The 7,234-nt window shown below is 46.9% G+C and overlaps 1 long non-coding RNA gene across 2 annotated transcripts; it reads left to right on the top strand.

The window, feature by feature from the left end:
* Positions 1-4,014: 4,014 nt before the first annotated feature.
* Positions 4,015-5,731, top strand: Gm30402. 2 transcript variants are annotated; one of them, XR_375653.2, is made up of 4 exons: positions 4,015-4,259; positions 4,368-4,819; positions 5,225-5,568; positions 5,702-5,731. It is a non-coding gene; the product is annotated as a predicted gene, 30402 (long non-coding RNA). The 2 variants fall into 2 exon arrangements; XR_867282.1 differs by having other exon boundaries at positions 4,368-5,568.
* The last annotated feature ends 1,503 nt before the right edge of the window (positions 5,732-7,234 follow it).

Raw genomic sequence — 7,234 nt, 5'->3', positions numbered from 1 at the left:
AACCAAGAAATAATTCTTTTCATTCCTGCAGGTGGAGACAAAGCTGTATCATTCAATCTTAGGCCCTTTGTTAAGAAATGCCTACTTCTCGAATGGAAGTAAATATTGTCTTTGACAAAATCCTGGTTACCCCAAGGTCAGTTTAATGGCATTACTTGGAAATGTAATAAGTGAAAAGACAGTATATTAAAATTCTTTCACTTTCTTCTTTGCTCTCTGTTAAACTCTTAGGGTGACAACCTGTGTCACACTGCTGTTTTTAAAAGATGCTAAAGTTGGCAGTTTTCATGTGTGTGACTCTGAAGAGGACAAAACTTAGATTGTGTGCCAGGTCAGGCTAAGCGAACACAGCCAGACATTCCTTCTTGTAAAACACAGTCTCCAACCAAGACAGGGGATGCTGTACCAGCCAAGAGCCTAGAATCTGTTTCATTTTAATCTCCTGACATCTGAGTATCACTTGTCTTTTGTAAGTGGTAGTGGCCATATATAGCTGCAAAACGAGTTTGACAGAGGAGCCTGACTCCTGGACTTACTGAGAGGGCTTTCCATTACTCTGGGTGAAGCCATTTTGAAAGAAACCTATACTTACAAACTTTGGGCTCAATAAAGTGTGGGCAGGGAAGCAAGCATGGGGTAGCGAGGCTGGACCTAGGGTCAGCTCAATCTAGACACACTGCGTGCGGCTCATTCCAGGTAGGGGAGCTGACATCAAGAAAGTGGAAGAGAGTTCAGTGCTGGTGGAGCTGCCACAGCCATCGAGGTCAGCTGAGTCCATCTGCTCACGTGACTCGGGAGAGTCCTATAAGCAGGTCCCCGGCCGAAACCGCCCACGCTGAGCCTCAGGTGCAGACATAGCTTGTGGGTAACTGCAGAGCGTAAGCAGTTACACTCAGCTGACCGCGGTGGTGGTAACAGCTCCATCAACACTGAAGTCTCTTCCACTTTCTTACTACCTCTTGACTGCTGAATTCGGCTCCCCACTCTTCTTTCCCGTCCCCTTCTTCCCACATGGTTCAGAGTCATGACCACTCTGGACTCTCCCAGTTTTGTCTGCCGCTGGGTAAGCTCTCCCACATATCTATAATAAACCTCCTCCACTATATACCCAGGAGCAGTCGTGTTCTTCTCGTGTCCTTTCCTTTTCTTTTTATTTCTTGTTTTCCATCATCCACCATAGTCTGTCACTTTCTCACAGGACTGAAAGCAATAGATGATCAACCCTTGATTAGAACCTCTGAAACCATGAGCCAAATTAGAATTAGACATCTTTAAAGTTGACCCGTTCCGTTATTGCCCAGTGGTGGCATTGTGGCAAACAGAGCTCATACCGTGTTATTGCTGTGACTACAGCTGACAGTATGAGCTGGGAGCCTGTGGGGACTTCTGAACACCCAGGCAAGAGCAAGCCTAAGATACTTTTAAGCCACTAAGTCACGAACATTCCCGTGGGAGCCCAGAAAACTGCGATACTGAACTGCTCTGAGCTCCCTCTGCTCCAGGTCCGTGTCGCTCACTTGGAGTCCTCCCCTACCATGGCCATGGGTGTGTAGATGGGCGCCATCTGCCCCAGCAATGAGCTCACCTGTGTAAAGCTCACAGTCCTGCCTGGTGCACAGCACCGGGAAACATGAAGATGGAAAGAGATATGATTCCTTCTGCAATAGAAACAGGCCATTTTGCTTTATGTTACGCAAGTAGGAAGCCATTTGAGGACGGAGGGGTATCTCCAGATGAATATGGGTCAGAGATCTAAGCTGGCGATCTCTCTAGACTATATCAATGGAGCCACTGGGCACCCATGCATGGATGAAACCCTCTGTCTTCTTAAACAGGTTCCTTCAGTGCTTTGTCATATAATATAGGCAGCTGTTGCCTGACCAGCAGAGTCTTCTGAAACCTTCTTTGTGATCTGTGTTCTCCCACCCTGCCCCCCATCCTATGTTTTTTTTGGACTTTGTAATCTTATAACTATTTAAACTCTGTCTCCTGAACTTTACACATGTTAGGTTTAAGTTTGAAGACAATGTTTGTGATGATCCAGAAAAAAAAAAAAAATGACTGCTCCTGATTTCAATACAGAACTTCTAACCCTAGAATGACCAACGTGATGTCCGTCAACTCTGCCGTGGGAAGATCTGGCGCCTCTGTGCTCATACGCAGGAATCACTTTGGAGCTTTTCCTGATGTCCCACTGTGTTCCTTGTAGAGTTATCGACCCTACTAAATACATCCTTCAGTTGTGCCTCGCTTGGCACACCTTGGTGTCCTCTTTCATGGTCATGTGATCTAAACCACGTGACAGAAACCTCAAGGTACTCATTTTGTCTTGGAGTGAAAATCCAGTTGCAGTCATTCGGATCTGGGTTTCCGAGTGAGTATTCTATGAGTACACATGAAGGGGACTTTAGAGTGTTGGAGTCAGTGTTAGTTGTAAGAGTTTTTACTTTTAGGTGACGTTTTTATTTATTCTGCAGTAAGCTATCCTTGCAGAGGTGCTGCCGAGCTGTAGCAGGATCTGCAGTGTTGCTGGCTGTGTTTATTGTTCTTCAGTAGAAGCTATGTGTTTCTGCTTAATTGAAAGCCCTACAAAAACTGAACTGGGGAAAGGCAGATCAGGCAACCCTTCCCCCATCTGAACCCCCCCCCCAAACCCTGTCTTCTAAAACAGGCCCTTCGCTGCTGTGTCAGACAGTAGGGCATCCTGTCCCTAGGCCAGCAGGGTCCTTTGAAACTTTCTTTGTGACCTGGCTTAGTTTTTCCCCATACTGTGGTGGGTTTTTTGTTTGTTTGTTTGTTTTGTTTTGTTTCTGGTGGATTTTCAGGACTTTGTAATCTTGTACCTACCCAAGCTGTTTCCTGAGTTTAAGGCACATTGGGTTTAAGTTTGGAAGCACAATTTGTAATGAGCGGGTAAAAGCCTAGCCATCAAGACAAACCCTAGAGTGTTCTCTGAGAAGTGATGTTGACAGCCACTGCGTCATCATCTCCAGGGTTTCGATCCTTGACGGCTGCTGACCTTGGCTTTCCCTCCTTTGCTGACCTTGGCTTTCCCTCCTTTAGCTCCTTCTCGCCCTTTGCTGCTTTTGTTTCCCGATCCCTGTACCACATATAAGTTTCGAGTTTTATCATTGCAATAAGAGTGTTTTAGGCTGGCTTTTCTAAAATAAATGGAAAATGCTGAGAGAAGTGTGAACATAGAGGCTATGCTCATTCCGAACAGTCGGAGGAGGGCCTCTTGGAGACTGCACTAGAGTCCCTCCTTCCTACACACTGGCAAAGAACTTGACTGCATTCTGTCTGTGCTGCGTAAGGCTGAATGTCATGGTAGAAAGAAAAAAATCAAGACAGTAGGAAATTCAGGCTACACATGCACATTGCTTTTAGTCAAATAGGTAGGAAAAGTGAAGAGGAAACAGCCAAAGGGAAGATCTGAAAATGGTGCAGTTTACCCCCCAAAAGAAAGTCATGTGACATTCCAGGCTAGTGTCACAATAAAAATTAATAGCAGTAAGTTTAGAACAATACAAAAGAGGACTTGTGGGCAACTCAAAATTCCTCAAGAACATACCCATGACCGGCTCTCAGAGGTCTAAAAAAATTAAACTCATTTAAAATATTTTAGTTTGACGGTCTCAGGGCGCCTTGTCCTTACGACTCACTTCCCTCTGGTTAGCAGTTGAAGAATGTAGAACTTCATCTAGACATGGTCCAGGGGCTCTGGTGCAACTCTAACCACTGGCAGGCCTTCATTAAAGTCCATGTGATGCTAACTTTAGAAGCACAGGTATGGGGCTCACAGAGGCTTGCCCTGCCAGTGTGCCACGGGGCAACGTCTGCACGCAGCTCTCACAGGGAGATGCATAGCTAGCCTGTGAGAGTGAAGCCAAGGCTTCACGGCAGACCTCAGGCACTTGGAGACACCAGGATCATGGAAGGATGCCAACCCAAGGGGTATGCGCATGCAGAGCAAGCCCACAAAGGCTGTGCTTCCAAAGCCCTTTGGAGCTCACAACTTGCCTTCCTGTAGCCCGTGTGACAGACTTGAAACAATATTCTTCAGTATTTCTTCTGTGGTGGTGTTTATACCTCTATTGGGGACCTCTGGAATGGAGACATTTGATCTGCCTTGTAGGGAAAGTTTATAACCTGCTCTACTGATTTTTTTTTTTCAGGGGCTAAGAGCTAAGGATTTTCTTTGTCCCCCTGAGGAGACTTTGCACTCGGACTTTTCAGTGTTGGAGCCGTCAGGACTCTGGGTACGTTTAGAGATGGACTGGCTTGGAGAGGAACTTTCAAGGGAGGCAGATGCTAAGGAGGTGCCATTGAGTATCTCCCTGTTTACCATGTGCTGTTAATTACCACAGGTGGTGCTTGGAGACCATAGGCCTTTAAATCATACCTAGTAGAAGGAGCCAAGTGCCTCTGAAGAGAGTCTAGGGACCCTGGCTGCTTCTTCTGTTGTATGCTTCCACCATGGTGTGTTATGGGATGTGACCAAATGCCCAGAGCAAGAACACTACAGAACCATTCATGGAAGCCTCTGGAAACACCACCCGGAATAAGCCCCTCCTCCTTCCTGCAAGTTGGTTTATCTCGGGTATTTGTAACAGAGACCACAGATAAAGAGAAGAGCTATGAGCGACAGCTGGCAATTTTATCAATAAAGGATGGAATCGTTGGGGAAAATCCAACTGTGAGTTAGAGTAGCCTCATGCTACCTGGAAAGGCAAGATGACCAAGGAGCAGCAGATCCATCCTATTGGCTTATACAGAAATTCATTCTGCACCGGATGCCGTGAGCATCGGATTCAGCAGGGTGCGCACAGGGAATTCCTCATCTAGAACAAGGAGGCCATTTAGTGAGTTGGAATTAGTGGAAGGTGTTAGTCTCTTGGAAGCCAATGCCTGGATACCCTCGGGGAGATTTCCAAACCCTTATTCCCTTAGGATCAAAGTTAAGAAAACCTGTTTGGATGAAGATAAGGTTCTTAGTGAAGACCAAGAGATACAAGGGACGATTGGAGGGCTACCCAAATAAGTTCTTTAAGAGGACAGAACTGGGGTCTCAAAATTGGCCCCACCACCACGGGCATCTGCTGAGGCAGGTGGCTCGGGAGCCCCCAGTGTTTAGGTTCCCCTTGAGGGCGCTCTGGTGTCTATAGATGTGCTTAAGAACAAGAGTTGTCTTCAACACGTAGAACTCTGGCCCATTCACTTGCAGGAACTCCGGAGTGAGCGTTGCCCGGTGGAGGAGTGAACTTGGTGCACTGCTCCGACCCAGCTGAGCTTGGAGGGAAGCCCAGCCTCAAGCTAGCGGCATTGCTCTTGACCAAGTGCAACCGCTTCAGCCTGTGACTCTGGTATGGGCATCTCTGAGCCGTGCTCCTTGATGAGAGCGTGGGTGCCACGCTGCAGCAATGAAGGTAACTGACTGACGGGCCCTTCTGAGGCTCGGCCCCAACAGCAAGGCTGGAAAGACTGTGTCTAGGAAACATCTGGGCGTTGTCAGGATATGCAGCGGCACTTACAAAAGAGAACAGAACAAAAGAGCGCATACACTTTTAGGTATTTCTACCAATCTTTTTATTTTTTTAGTTATTTGCTGTTTTTTAATAGAAGAGGAAATTTTAGCAGGACTAAGCTTCATGCAATATTTTCTTCCTTAGTTATTTAAACTTTTTTTTTTTTTAACTTACAGAAATCCTTCCAATTACAGATCAAAGCACACGAAAAGAAACACTTCTAGAATCAAAACCAGGGTTAAGGGTAGGTAGAGGACGAAGGACTCTGTGGTTTGTTCAGCCTAGAGGAATGAAGGAAATGATATTTCAAAGTGAAGACTGAAGGGCAGAGCTCATCACCGTGGGACATAAATATGATATATTGTACAGTGAGGAGGAGGAGGATGCTGAGGTCAGGATAGAGCCACGTTGTGCCTCAACCATATACATCTCCAGTCAGGAAATCCTGCTTCGTGACAGCAGGAAATTCAAGAGCACTGGGAGGTTCCAACCTCAGTCCCAACTTCTCTGTGGTGCGAAGGGGGGTTGGGGGGTGGTGGCTATCACGCTGGGCAAAGGAAGCTCTGTGTATTCCAGGGAGAAGAAGGGAGGAAATTAGTTACCCAAAACAACTAGGTTCAGAGGCTCTGCTGCAGGGAGAAAAGCCCCCACATCCCACGAGATTTCAGGAAGCCGGTCCAGCCCTACTTAGCAGCATGAATAGGCAGAGGAAAGAATGTGAAGGCAGATAAAGAGGGCTGCCACAGCCCCAGCTGGGCCTGTTTAAATAAGTCTGGCATCGAATGGAAGATGAACAGGGAGGACTGGGGAAAGGCATGTGGCTCTTCACAATAGTGCCCCCCCCTCCGAACCTCCCCGCCCCGCAGCATTTTTTCTGAGTGGGCAGGGAGTAAGGAGTTGGTCCAGGGGTTAGATGACCCCACCCCACTAGGATGGTGGATCGGATGACCCGTTCACGATGAACCTGTAGCCTTCAACTTTGTGATAGTGACATTTCAAACAGTGAAAGTGAGAGTGGTTTCTGAAAGTGCTCTCAGGAAGATCCACTCTCTGCCCTCTCTGCCCGCTGACTTAAGGACTCCACATTCTGGAGGTGACACTGAACTTGACACTCATGACTATGCTGTCCACTTGTTGTTGGAATCAAGCAGACGCTTTTACGAGTTGATACATTTCTATAATGCCTCTGTGGCAAACAGAAGACTGGTGGAAACCATCTCCCATTCATAATTTACCAACTGCATGTTCTGAAGAAACCATTGTATTTAGAAGGCACACAATGACTGCGACATTTAACGTTATTCATCATGATGCGCGAACCCCAACAGATCGTTTACTGGAAAGTATTTTGAGAAATTTACAGATGGGAAATGGCAGGCACCACAAGTCTGCTGGGTCTCTGCCCATTCTTTTCAAAGGTAGGAAATGTCCCTTTTCTTTGTGATATTGGCTCACCACTCTGTGAACCGGAGTGAGTAGACTGGGTCAAAGGTGAAGGGAGCGGAGCGAGCAAAAGTGTGTGGGTGATTACTGCACACGGGCCTCCTTCCAGGCAAGGTGGTCAGGTTGATCTCAGCACAGTACTCTCCCTCTCTCTGCCAAGAGGATGCGGTTAATTGGATTGGCAGATGTGGGAGGAACTGACGCTAGCAGATCATTTAACCAAATGCTTTAGTGTTTAACTGGATTCTCTATCAAGTGGTGTGCAT

This window comes from Mus musculus, chromosome 3, assembly GCF_000001635.26.
Source record: "Mus musculus strain C57BL/6J chromosome 3, GRCm38.p6 C57BL/6J".
In the NCBI taxonomy this organism is placed as follows: Eukaryota; Metazoa; Chordata; class Mammalia; order Rodentia; family Muridae; genus Mus; species Mus musculus.
The sequence above is the reverse complement of the archived record's forward strand: the minus strand, read 5'-3'. Positions and strand labels throughout refer to the sequence as shown.